The following is a 14,828-nucleotide window of genomic DNA, read 5'->3' on the forward strand; positions in this document are numbered from 1 at the left end:
ACTTGACAAATAGCCTGTTTGGTAAAGACAAAATGGTCTATAGTTATCATTGTTCTATTATAACCTTAATAGATATGTGAGATCTAAAGGCAAAACTTTAGTTCTGGCTCTCATATATAAACTTAAGTCACTCTCTGAGTTTTAGTTTCCTCATTTGTAAAATGAAGATAATATTGACCCCACATCTTTCACAGGGCTATAGTTTTGTATTTTTTATTTTTTAATCAAGGAGAATGATTTTCAGATAGAGTCTATATTAAGGGTATGTTCAAGGCTAGATTCAAGTTCCAGGCTAGATTCAAACAAAATAGTTCCTACTCTCAAGGAGTTTATATTCTAATGAAAGAATACAATAGTTAAGATGTAACTGGAAGCAGAAAATAGAAGTTAGCAACAAAGATTAGTTAAGCTGTTATTGACATTCTTTGAAAAACTGTGGATGGGAGTATTGTCAATAAGATCAATAAGAGTCAACAGTGTGCTGTGGCAGGCAAAAAATCCTAATTGATCTTGCGTTCCATTAAAAGAGGCAAACTTTCAGGATGAAGGAGGTGATAGTCCTTCTTTATTCTTCTCTAATCATACCACATTCAGGTTATCATGGATACTTCTGTATATCACAGTTAAAGAAAGATATATACGAACTCACAGTAATTCATAGGATGACAACTAGAGTGGTGAAGAGCCTTGAGTCCAAGTTATTTTAAGATAGGATGAATAACCTGAGGTTGCTTAACCTGAAGAAGATAAGACTCAGGGTGGGAATCAGGCAAAATAACCATCTTCAGATATTTGAAGAGTTGTCATAAGACGTGAGGATTCTGTCCGATTTAGTCTCAGAGGTCAAAATCAGGAACAATGAGAAGTTGCAAAGAGACAAATTTGGACTTGAATTCCTAATTATTAGAACTGTCTAGAAATGAAATAGGCTGCTTTGAGGGGTGGTAGAAATGTTGCTGGCAGCATTCAAATAAAGTTCAAATGAATGGTTGTTCAAATGTTATAGAAAGTAGGATTATAAGTAATATAGTAGGTGGTAGTAAGAATTCCTTTTAGAAATGAGTCTCTGAATTTCATTCTGCCTCTGAATTCTTTAATTTAGTAATTTCTTGTTAGACAAGGAGAGGCACTCTCAGAACATGTAATTCTAATAAGGGTCAGATGGTGAGCTGGGCTAGACACAAGGACAGGAAGGTAGGTTAGGAATGGGATATTCAGGAGTGAGGTGACCCTGTGCTCATAAAGCAATGGATTTCAGACAGACAACTATGCCCTACCCCAAACAAATCTACCTTTCAAATTTCAATGTTCAGATAGGCCTCTTTGTGATAAGTTTCCTTAGGTCAGCAAAGACTGAAAGAAGAAAGATATCAGACACAAATCCTTTACCTTGATGTGCTTATGAATAATTCAGGCTGATCACATAGTCCCATTGAATTAGTCCTTGTGACCTCAACTGTCACTCAAAGATGACTTTTTGTACTGAAATCCCACTTTCCCTTTTCTTTTCTCCTTTCTCAATGAACAACTATTTCATAGGGGTAAAGACGCTTTCAAGTCAGCAGTAAGTAGACACCAAATACAACATGGTTCCAAGTCCACAGCCTGGATGGGAATGCTGTAGTTGCCTAATCTATCTGTCTAGTCCTAAGGAGGAAGGACTCTGACTCTTCTTTAGAGGTTATATTTTGAGAAAATTAGTTGACACTGTCTCTTTTCTTTATTGACTTAATGAGTGCATGTAGCAAAGTTCTTGTAAAGTGAACTTTTTCCTCTCCAATAATTGTCAGTTTTTGGTAATATCAATACATTAGAACTGAAAAAAATTAAAATAATTAGCCATTCATCAAGAACTAATATCTCCATTAAAGTTATTCTTTTTCTTTTGTTGTTTTTCTTGGCAAGGCAATGGGGTTAAGTGAGTTGTCCAAAGTCACACAGCTAAGTAATTATTAAGTGTCTGAGGTTGGATTTTGAACTCAGATCCTCCTGACGCCTGGGCTGGTGCTATCCATTGTGCCATGCAGCTGTCCCTGTTAAAGTTATTCTTGAGAATGTGTTCATATTCCAGAGTAATATATTTATTTCAAAGCCACATATTTATAAATTCATTATTGTAAAAATGCTCATTTGATAGGGGAACTTGAGAACAACAGAAAAATTGATACCTACTTTCTAATTCCAGGTGGGTGCTTACTTCCTGAGTGCTGGAAAGAAAATAATTTGTTTTGTTTAATTCATCATGTGAATCAGGATCTAGAACCAGAAGTAGTTCATAGAGCCAAATGCCTATTGAACAAATGGAAAAGATTTCTAACATTCAGAACTCTCCACATTAGAATAGATTGGAACTGCTCAAACAGATTACCTGCCAAGAATGATGAGACAATTCCTGCATGTAATGGAAAGGTTGACCTTTTAGCCCAGAGAGTTTATGGATAAACCACCATATATATTTCTTTCTTTTTTTTTTTTTAGGTTTTTGCAAGCATTGAGGTTAAGTGGCTTGCCCAAGGCCACACAGCTAGGTAATTATTAAGTGTCTGAGACTGGATTTGAACCCAGGTACTCCTGACTCCAGGGCCAGTGCTTTATCCACTGCACCACCTAGCCACCCCCACCATATAGATTTCAAAGTATTTTTTCTTTTTAATGCAAAGGTCCACTTTTCTAGACTCATGGTCAATTGAAAGCAGGAGAGGTCAAGTTCATGTTCCCAGACTTCCTTTTAGTCCCCTTTGCTGTGTTTGGCAACCCTAGAAAAAGGAATGCTCTAAAGAAGAAAGGAACTTAACTATCCTAAGAACAAGTCAGAAATCTGAGAAACTTCCCTATTACTATTTTTAAATGCTTAAATTTTTAAAAATTTATTTTATTCTGAACTTAAGAAATAAAACAAGCATTTCTATAACATAGCAGAATAGAAAAAAGATAATTACACATGAAACTTGAATCTTTTATGTATAACTTGCTATTTTTTAAATATATAATAAAATTAACATGTAACTATCTTTTTTCTTCTTTTTCTTCCCACTCCCTAGAGATTGCTACCCTTAAGACACACACACACACACACACACACACACACACACACACGTATATATAAAATCATTCTATACATACTTATATTTATCAGTTCTTTCTCTGTATGCAGATAACATCTTTTGTAGCTCCTTTGGTGTTAATGTGTGTCATTTTTTTTAGTTTTTTTTTTTTTTTGGCAAGGCAATGGGGTTAAGTGGCTTGCCCAAGGCCACACAGCTAGGTAATTAAGTGTCTGAGGCCAGATTTGAACTCAGGTACTCCTGACTCCAGAGTCAGTGCTCTATCCACTGCGCCACCTAGCTGCTCCAATGTGTGTCATTTTTAATAGTCAAAATAGTTGTTTTTAAAACAATATTACTTTTATCGTACAATGTTCTCTTGGTTCTATTCAATTTGCTCTGTCCAAAGTTTTCTAAATTCATCAAGTTCATCATTTCTTATCACATAGTAGTAGTAGTAAGTATTCCATCACAATCATGTACCACAAGTTGTTCAATCATTCCCCAGTTGGGAGGGCATCCTCACAATTTCCAGGTTTTTTTTTTTAATTCTGAACTTAAGCAGGAGCAAAAAAGCATTTCTATATGCACAGCAGAACATGAAGATAATTGATTTTAAATAAAACTGTTAATGTCCTTTTCACATGCTTGCTTTTTAAAAAATGTGAATAATAAATTTTACAAATTATTATCTTGTTTGTCCATGTTTTTTCTAAACTTCCTTTTGTTCTCTTTTCTGCATTTAAACATGTTACAATGACTTTCTTTCAAGGGAGGCATCACTATTGTTACTCTCTCTGCCAGTGAAAATCTAAGAGAAAGAAAATGGCCAAAAAACCTTTTTTTAACAAGTAATCACAGTCAAGCCAATTTACTTCACATTGTGGCCAAGTCCAAATATGTCTTATCTTTGTACCTTGTGTCCATTACATTTTTTTTAGGAGATGGGTTATATGCTTCATCATTGGTCATTTGCAGACATGGCTGTTCATTACATTGATCAGATAGAATTTTATTAGAATGGTTTTTCTTTATAGTGTTGCTGTCATTGTATAAATTGTCCTCTTGGTTCTGCTCACCACACTTTTAGGCAATTCATATTATGCACAATTCCCTGAAATCTCTTTTGTCTTTTCTTGAGGTACAATAATATTCCATCATATCCATATTTCACAATTTATTCAACTATTCTCTAATTACCACAAAGGCTATATGAGGAATTTTCTTAGAGTTTAGTTTTTTCTTTTCTTTATTCCTGTTCTCTTCAGGATCAGGAAGTTTATTTTGTTTATGGCTACTCATTTCCTGGGATTATAATTCTTCATAATGCATCTCTTCATCCACCTCCCCCTCTCCCTACTGAGTTTCCCTGAATTGAGACTGGGAAATGCCTGTAAAAGATATCAGTTGACTTCCACCTTTTTTTTAAAGCTGATTTTTTCCTTCTAGATAGCAGCCAGTGAGAAAGGGGACCATGACTTCAACCTTCTTGTCCAAGGCTCAAAGAATACAGACCTTGGGCCTTTATTTCAGGACTTATTCTTTGTTTTAGGTGAGGGAGCTTAATTAGGAGGCTACAATTTCGAAACTTGCAACTTTTTCACTACAACAAATCATCTAAGAGTCAGAAAGTCCAGAGTCTGTGTATTGAATTCATTCTGGGTAGCATCAATGTCCTGAGGATCATGGAGTTACCTTCTGAACCCAATTTAGGGGTATCTGAAAGGACTCTTCAGGCAGCACTGACATATTTAGATGTGAACTTAGTGGAACTAATTTTATATAGAAATTACATTAAGCACAAACCCATTCGTATAGAGGTGTTATAGGGATGTACTTCTGTTTTATTCAGTAGTTACTTAATAAATCTTTTTTTAAAATTTGAACTCATAAAAAAATCATCCTCCTTATCTTTATCTTCTGGTTTCCCTGACTTCCTTCAATTCCCAGCTAAAATTCTGCCTGCTATAAGAAACTTTCCCCAATCCTCTTAATACTGTTGCCTTTCTTTCATAGTCATCTCCAGTTTAACTTGACTTTAAATTAGTTTAACAAATTTAACTTTGTTTGTACACAGTTGCTTGCATGTCCTCTTTGACTCTTAGTTCCATAAGAGTCTTTTTTTTTTTGTTTCTTCCTTCCCAAATTCTCAATGTTTAACACAGGGGATAAATGCTTCTTACTGCTTTGTAAAAGCTTTATACTTTGTAAAATAAATTGATGTGGCATGATCAAATGGAACTGGGCTGCTAGTCACTGATGTCTAATAGGGAGGGAACACATCTAGAATGGGAGCTTAAGCCAATAATTTGAGAGAGAAAAAATATCCTTTACTCCACAGAATTATCCCAGAGTCCAAGAGAAGAGAAATGTAGCAACCTGGTTCTGGGAAAGAAAGCTCAAAGAGTGCTTGCTATATTAATCATGAATATACATCAACAAACGCAAAAATTTCAATATACAAAGAAGAACAAAAAAAAAGATTGTATAAGACCCCAGAATTTCTGTTATGTATAGTTTGTCTTTAAGAGTATATTAAATTTAGGGGCAGCTAGGTGCCGCTGTGGATAGAACACCGGCCCTGGAGTCAGGAGTACCTGAGTTCAAATGCGGCCTCAGACACTTAATAATTACCTAGCTGTGTGGCCTTGGGCAAGCCACTTAACCCCATTTGCCTTGCAAAAAAAAGACTATATTAAATTTAGTAAAGCATAACAAAATTTTCTTATTTGTGTCCTCTTTTGAATTTCTTTTTGATTTATTATTATTTGTTACTCACCTTCCATCTGTAATTCCTCCCAGGAGTCACCATTTTGGCAATTGTCCTAAGTTGAAGATGATTTATTTCTTCCCCACCAGTGCTCTTGGACTCTGGTCACTCTAATGTGTTATGTTCCCTTACTAGAATGCTTCTTGAGGGTAGGGATTATGTTTCCCTTTGCTTATTTTCTATCTCTAACACTTTGCAGAACATCTGGTATACAATAAGTGCTAAATAAATATTTGTTACCTTATTATTTTATGTATTTTAAAAAATACATGGGGCATAAGGAGCAGGGAGGTGGCACAGTGGATAGAGCACTAGTCTTGGAGTCAGGAGGAGCGGTGTGACCTTGGGCAAGTAGCTTAACCCTGATTGCCTCACAGCCAGGTCCATCTGCAGTCAACTAGAACCATATCTGGCCACTGGACCTAGATGGTTTTGGAGGAGAAAATGAGGCTGGTGACTTAGCACAGCCTCCTCCCACCCCACTCAAATCCAATTCATGTACTTGTCATGCTATCACCTCCCTGATATCATGGTCTTCAGAACAAAGGACAAACATCATTATCACCACCATTTTAAAAACTGTTATTGGTTTTTTTTTTTTTTTTGTATATTTCTATCCCTGTCCATTAACTTAGTCTTTCTCTTTTCTGGAATAGGAAATCCTCCCTTGTAACAAATAAGTACATTTGAACAAAACATATCAACATATTGGCCATATCTGAAAATATATCAAGTCCTGAGTTACAAACAACCTACCAAGCTGAGATTTTGACTCCAGAGGTTCCTGATGGATGCACTATGGGGCTTGTGACTTAAATATGCTATGGGGGGGTGCAGCTAGGTGGCACAGTGGATAGAGTACCGGCCCTGGAGTCAGGAGTACCTGAGTTCAAATGTGGCCTCAGACACTTAATAATTACCTAGCTGTGTGGCCTTGGGCAAGCCACTTAACCCTATTGCCTTGCAAAATCCTAAAATAAATGAATGAATGAATGAATGAATGAATGAATGAATGAATAACTAAATAAGCTATGGGATCCCAGTTGTTACACTCCTTTGTCAATTCAAGGGAGTCTTCAAATGGTCCATTCCCTAGAACTTCTTGGTCCAGATCAATTCTATGTCTTGGGTGACTTTCTGAGTCTGGGAGAATAGAAGACCCAGACTCATAGTAGATATTTTCTAAGTTTTGTGATATATTGTTATTCTGTTATTAAATATTGTTCCCTTAATTACTAATTCTGTGATAAGAGCAAAAAATACTCAATTTAGCATTCTAGCATATGCATTGCTTCTATTAAGAGTCAATTCCAGATTAAATGACTGGCTTAAGGTCAAAGAGGTATTAAGGGATTCAAAAGGAATTTAGTAGGGGTTCAGAAGAAAGATTCAGACCAGGTCCTTTGATCCCAAATTTAGTTACTTCCCTCATTATATTTATAAACAGACTAAAATTTATCATGCCCTTTTTGTCTAATCTATTGTTTTTATGTAACTGTTATAACTGAATATATGCCACTTTTCTTCCCTCCTCAGTGGTGCTCCTTACTTCAAAAAGTTTTTAAAGCAGAGAATAAAGAAGTCCAGCAAAGGCAACCAACACATCAAATATATCTGCCAGTACATGCCAATCTTTGATGCATAATCCCCTATCTCTACAAAAAAAGGGAAAGAGTACATTTTCTCATTTCTTCTTTGGAGTCAATTTTGCTCATTATAGCAATACAATGTTTAGTTTTTATTGTTTTTCTTTCCATTTGCATTGCTAGTCATTGTGCATATTGTTTCTTCTTACTTCACAAGTTTATGTAAAATTTCCCATGCTTCTCTTCATTCTTTATAGTCATAATTTTTTATGACACTAATGGTCCATTACATCCACGAACCATGATTTGTTTAGTCATTTCCCAATCCATATTCATCTCTTTATATCTTGTTCTTTTCTACTCCAAAAATGATGATATAAATATTTAGGTGTATATGGCATATTTGTTCTGTTTTTGAACTCCTTAGCAATTGTAGAGAAATCACAACCTTAATAAAATGGTGTGGATAAAAGCTCCTGGGGGAAAATTAGGGTCTTTGAAGGTGTCCAAGTATTCCTCTTTATTATCCTTTGACTCCCCACCCTACCCAACTCCATCAAAGATGAAGACAAGTAACTTGAACTGCCTATGCCATTGTGCTGAGCATGGATGATGGTACATATATTCTTGAATGGGATAACAATATTTAGTTCATTTTAGTTATATGGGATGTAGGTCACAGAATAAAGGAAGATGGAAGGGAAGAAGAGGAAGGTCAGGGATAAGCCTGAATAAGTAGTATAATTCAATTTAATTCAAAATGCATTTATTAAACTCCTTTTATGTACCAGAGGGCAGCAAGGTGAAATAGAAGAGAGTACCAGTCCTGGAATTCATCTTTCTGAATTCAAATCAGTCTTTAGACACTTTCTGACTGAGTGACCAACCCTTGGCAAGTCACTTAACCCTGTTTATCAGTTTCCTCATCTGTAAAATGAGCTGGAGAAAGAAATGGCAAGTATTTTAGCATCTTTGTCAAGAAAACCCCCAAAGGGGTCACAAAGAGTTGGATGTGAGTAAAAATGACCTAAAATATGTGCCATACAATGGAGATACAAAAACTTGAAAAGTAAAATAATCCCTTCTCTCAAGCATTCTTAGGGGTAATATATTACCTTTTCCCTTGTGACTTATGCCAGTATGGGAGAATTGATATTCTTTTAGCTCACCAACACTGATCAGTTCAATTGATGCTGAACTGCACAACCAAGTTTTAGTTGCTAATTCATAAGAATAGCAGGACAATTTTAGAGGCTAACAGGGAGCCATATATTAGGTATAGTATTAATAAGTGCATCATGACAGGAGAGTAGTGAGAGTGAGAAAATGAGATGGAGTATTTATCCCCAGTGCCAAATTGTTTTTTTTTAATTGTTAAAGACATTGGGGTATCAGAGGATAGGTAGATTTAATGCCTGCCTGTAATTTTATTGGATAATCAGCATCTTGCAGAGGGACAACCAAAAGGGGCTTTAAAAGATCAATGGGGGACCTGGAAAATAGCAATAGATCTAGAAAGTGTAAAAGTCTAATGATACCAACAAATAACAAAATATCCCTATCTTTTCAGTGTTTTTCACTGCTTGCAGGAGAGATCTGTAGGTCCTGGAAGACATTGACTTTATTGCTCTCAATTTGATGCTATCTTTTGCTTTTGACAGGTAGCAACTGGGAGTGTCAATGCCTATTGGTATGCTGGAGAGTAATGGGTGCACATGGAGACTTGAGAAGTCACTGAATCTCCTGATAACTGTAACTTTGGACAAACTATTTCTCCCCATATTGTGGGTGGGCAAATTTTGACTGACAGATTACTTCCTTCTTTAAACATTTATTAGTGCCAAAGTGGCACTTGACGTACAAAGACAAAAATGAAACTTTCTTTGCCCTCAGGGAACTTCTATTCTCTTATGGGGAAATAATATAAAAATAGAAAGTTTTGTTGTTCAGTTGTTTTAGTCCTACTTTTAATGATCCTATTAGGTTTTTTTTGGAAAAGATATTGGAGTAGTTTGCCATTTCCTTCTCCAATTCATTTTACAGATGAGGAAACTGAGGCAAACTGTCACAGCAAGCAAGTGCTTGAGGCCACATTTAAACTCAAGTCTTCTTCACTCCCAGGACTGGCACTCAATCCACTGTGCCACTTAGATACCCCAACAAAAAGTAACCTGACTATTGACCAAGCAGGGATCTGTCTGTAATACACCGGGAATAGTCCATATATAAATTATTTGGAAGATGAGTTGCTCCAAAATTAGTCTTTCACAGAAAGACTAATAATAACAGAGCAAAGGTATGAATTGATTTGAGATCTATTCACCAAAATGGATCTTCTTTCCTCAAGAAGTAACTTCTTCCAATGTTTAGATGTCCACATTGCCAAACTTAATTGGAGCTCCCCACCATATATGTGGAACACTTTTTGTTTATTTTTAATGAATGCAAAAGTACAACATTATTTGCTCATGATGGAGCTTTCTATTGCCTTTCCTCATTGGAAAATATTTGTTATATTTGAAAACTGAACTGATGCTTTTAATTTAGATGGAATGCCTGGTTCTGTGGAGACAGTTGATCAGAGCCTATGTTACTGGGTTAGGAGGAACCTAAACCTGGATTACTGCCTTTCTCAGCTGGTTCTTGTGGAAGATCCATGTACCCCAAAACATTTTATTTAATGAGAGCACTGATTTTGGACTCAAAGGATATGGATTCAAATCCTAGCTCTTCTGCATACTACCTGAATAATATTGGGGGGGGGATCACTTTGTCTCTCTGCATCTTAGTTTCTGATTTTTTGAAATGAGGGACTGCAGAGTTGATGGTGTTCTATGATACAGAAAAGTCCAAATACCCTCTAAACATACTTTCATAACCTAGAAATGCACTACTCAAGAAAGAATTAAGAAGACTTGTACAGACTACCTCACCCAACTGAGGTATCCATATATAGAGTCCTAGAGTTGTACAGAGACTGTGAGATGTACAAACTGGGGTGTATATAAGGACTAAAAAGTAGCCTTCCTTCAAATATGAGGCTAGCATGGCACACCCAGACTGAATCCAGTTGTACAGTTTTCAAAGCCCAACATCTATGACTGTAGAAGCCCAGCTCTAGAGAGCTGCCTATGAGTGTATGAAATGGATCAAACTATAGGAAGGTCCCACACATAATCCAACCCTGGCAGTTCTCAAAGTTTGTGGTTGGAGAAATTGAACCCAGGAGCAAAAGAAAAGGATCCAAAATAGGAAGAGCACCCAGAACTCTGTGGTAAGAGGGATTTTTCAGGCAGAGTCAGGACCTGAACCTCCCTAGAGTCTCATGAAGGAAGAACCTATTCTAGGACTACATTCTTAGGACCAGGCATTTCCTACAAGATCTCATTCATTGAAAAACTTGACTCAAGCTTACGCTCCCCAGTGTTAATACTGAGGCTGATAAAATGAACAAATCAAGGAAAACTCTAAATACCATGATGAAATGCCTTGACTTGAGAGACATAAAGTGGGGTAAACCTTGAAGTAGATAGTAATATCACAAATTTAACTAGAATATCAGAAGAAGAAATTACTGAATTCAGGCAGTTCAGGAACATCTGGAAAAAGTGAAACAAGATATAGAGAATGGAAAAAACAAGAGAGGAAAGCATGGTAAGAAAAACTGATACCTTAAAAAAGAGGTAGAAAATCTTACCCTAGAACTTTAGCCTCTAAAAATTAGAATGGGACAAATGGAAAAAAGAAAATTAAAAGATTAATAAAAAGAAAATAAAAAACTTACATAACAAAAAATTCCCTTTGCAAGCTTCTAGTATATCAGCTACCCTGAAAAACAGGGGAAGGAGAGATAGTTTGAGAATTATTTGAATATGGGGCAGCTAGATGGCATAGTGGATAGAACACCAGCCCTGGAGTCAGGAGGACCTGAGTTCAAATATGGCCTCAAACACTTGATAATTACCTAGCTGTGTGACCTTGGGCAAGTCAATTAACCCCATTGCCTTGCCAAAAAAAAAAAAAGAATTATTTGAGTATCTGAAACCCATGATTCAAAAAAAAATTGGATGTTATATTTCAATAAGCTGTAAATAAAAAAAAACTTCCTATAATTCTTAGAATGAGAAGGTAAAGTGAAAATAGAAAAGTCAGAAAACTTAGAGGACATTTTGAAATGGAAATGTGGGCAATAAAAGAAACATAGAAATATGCTTGTGTCTGTTTAATTGAAAAGGAATGCATGGGAATAAAATATTTACATCTCAATAAGTGGCTAAGAAATAAAAATCTTCTCAGAACCCTAATATCTTTAAGGATCATAAAGAAAGATGAACATAACAGAGGGTCTGAGCATAATCTTGCTCTGTTTTAATCAGTTTATAGAAGGCAAAAATTGGAAGAACAGGGGACTATACTGGAAAAGAAAGAAGTAAAAACAAATAATAGTAGAGGTGCAAAAAAACCAGTTTATAGTCATGGAAGAAGGAATGAATAAAAGAAATAGACACCCCATGAACTATACTTCCATATAATTATATCCATTATTGATGATGTGTTTTTGATGATCATTGAATGACATGGAAAGAAATTTATGTACTTTAATGCTATATATGGTACTTTTTACCAAATTTAACCATGTATTGGGACACAAATACCTTGCCAATAATTAATTGGAGTGTCACTAATATTATTTTTTAAAATTACAGAAAAATTTTATAGAAAAATGTATATTGGGGAAACTTCCTCTCTTTTACCACTATGATGAATGAAAATTTCCAAGAGATAATTTTATTAACTATGTCTAGAAAGCAGTCAACAATATGGTTTCATTGTTGAACTTTTGATTTTTGCATTTTTTCTTCCAAGAAAATTATAAGACAATATAGAAACACATATGAGATATAGCCAGAGCAGTCATAAAGAGAAATTTTATATGTCTAAATACTTTTGTCAACAAAACAGAGAAAGAACAAACCAAAGAATTCAGCATGTGATTAAAAAAAATTGGTTAACAACAAATAAAAATGCTCAACTAAATAACAAATTAGAAATTCCAAAAATTAATGAAGAGATGATCCAAAGCAAAAAGATTATTGTATTGATAAACAAAATTAGTTGTTGTTAAGTTGTTTTTTAGTTGTGGCAACTGTGAACCCATTTGGAATTTTCTTGTCAAAGATACTGGAATAATTAGTCATTTTCTTCTCCAGACAATTTTACAGATGAGGAAACTAAGATAAACAAGATTGAGTGACTTGTTGGGTCACACAAGTAATAAGTGCCTGAGTTTTCCAAACTTCAGGACTGGTGCATTGTGCTGGTACTCCAATTCAAATGAGGTGCTTTTAAAAATGAACAAAGTAATTAAACAGTTGATCTCTTTAAAAAGAGAAAGAAAAGGCAAATTATTCATAACAAAAAATGAAAAATAACTCAAGAATTAAAAAAGGAAATAAAGGAAATTATCAGCAATTATTTTGCCTGTTTTAATGCTAACAAACTGATACCTCAGATCTCTATGTATATTAGCAAAAATATAAAATATCCAGATTAGCAAAAGAATAAATAGATAATTTAAAAAGACAATATCAGAGCCATTGAGCAGATTTTGAATGAATTCCCAAAGAGAAAAACTCCATGTCCAGATGAACTTAAAAGTGAATTCTATCGAGTATTCAAAGAATAATTAATTTCAATACTACAAAAACTTTGTAACAATAAGAAAAGAAGATACTTTTCCAATATTTATATGGCACAAATATGATCTGAATGCATAAATATGGAGAGACAGAGGAGAAAAAGAAAGAATAATATTCCTAATAAATATTAACACAAAATTTAAAATAAAATATTAGTATTGGGCCAAACCAACATTAAAAGATTGTATATTATGATTATTTTCAGTTTATAATTGGAATGAAGGGTTGTTTCAACATAAATAAAATTATAAGATAAATTATGTTAACATATAAAAATCTAAGAGATGTCATCACATTAATAAATGCTTTAAAAGACTTTTAGAAAGCTCTAACAGTAATTTCTTTTTTTTTTTAGGTTTTTGCAAGGCAAATGGGGTTAAGTGGCTTGCCCAGGGCCACACAACTAGGTAATTATTAAGTGTCTGAGACCGGATTTGAACTCAGGTAATCCTGACTCCAAGGCCGGTGCTTTATCCACTATGCCACCTAGCCACCCAATCTCTAACAGTAATTTTTATTTAAAACTTCAGAAATCATAGAATTAAGTGAACTTTTCCTTAATATTGTATGTCAATATTCTATTGTGAGTCAAAATAATAACATACATCAATATATTTTCTAAATTAATGAGCAAGCATAACTTATGGAGAAAAGTGAGAAATCTTTTAAAAAAGATTAGGCATAAAGCAAAGATGGCCATTATCATCACCACTATTTTAATTATTACTATATAATGTAATAGTAGAAAGTAGAAACAAAAATAAATTTCAGTAAGACAAGAAACATAAAATTGAAGAAATATGCATAAGAAAAAGAAACAGATGAAATGATAGGAAACAGAAAACTAGGGAATCAAGTTTCATTTTAAAAATAATGAAATCAACAAAGTTGCAGGATATAAAATAAATACACATAAATCATCAACATTCCTATATATTACCAACAACTTCCAGGAAGAACTAAAATTAAAAAAATCACAGAAGTTACAAAATATTTGGGAGCATATCAATTGAGATGTACCCAGTAACTGTATTAATCACTCAATGCCAAAATAAAAACAGACATAAAGAATTATGGAAACATTAATTGCTTGTGTGCAGGTCAAGCCAATATAAAATAAATGACAGTGTTATCCAAATTTATTTATTTATTCAGGACTTATATCAATCAAAGAATATTCTGTAGAGCTAGAAAAAATGATGCTGAAATTCATTTACAGGAATTAAAAGGTCAAGAGTTTTGAGGATAATAATGAAAAAGGCATGTAAGTATCAACTCAAACTATTGTAGTTGTTATTCTAAAGCCTGCACCCTTTTAAATAAAATGAGGCACTCAAGTCATTTAACAGAGATGATTTTCTTTGCCCTAACACAGTACAAGATATACAAGAAGAATACCGTGGCACTTAACATTTCTTGATACATCCCCCCTTATCTCTACCTGGAAACTGCTCCTGTCTTTAATAGCTGACAAACTGTGTGGTATCCTCAGGTATATACTAAGTCTGAGAGATACCAGACCAAAAAGCTGCATGAGGGAAGTTGGGGCCATGGCAGAGGGGAAGAAACTGAATCAGGAAAGTCAGTGAAGATGTGTCAGACAACCACTGGGCTTGTTACATGTACCACAAAGCCATTATCATTAAAATCATTTGGTATTGGTTAAATCTAGAAGAGTTTAATCCAAAGAACTGATTGGATATATAACATACAGAAGCAAATAAACACA

The sequence above is a fragment of the Macrotis lagotis genome, chromosome 1 (assembly GCF_037893015.1).
Source record: "Macrotis lagotis isolate mMagLag1 chromosome 1, bilby.v1.9.chrom.fasta, whole genome shotgun sequence".
Taxonomy (NCBI): Eukaryota; Metazoa; Chordata; class Mammalia; order Peramelemorphia; family Peramelidae; genus Macrotis; species Macrotis lagotis.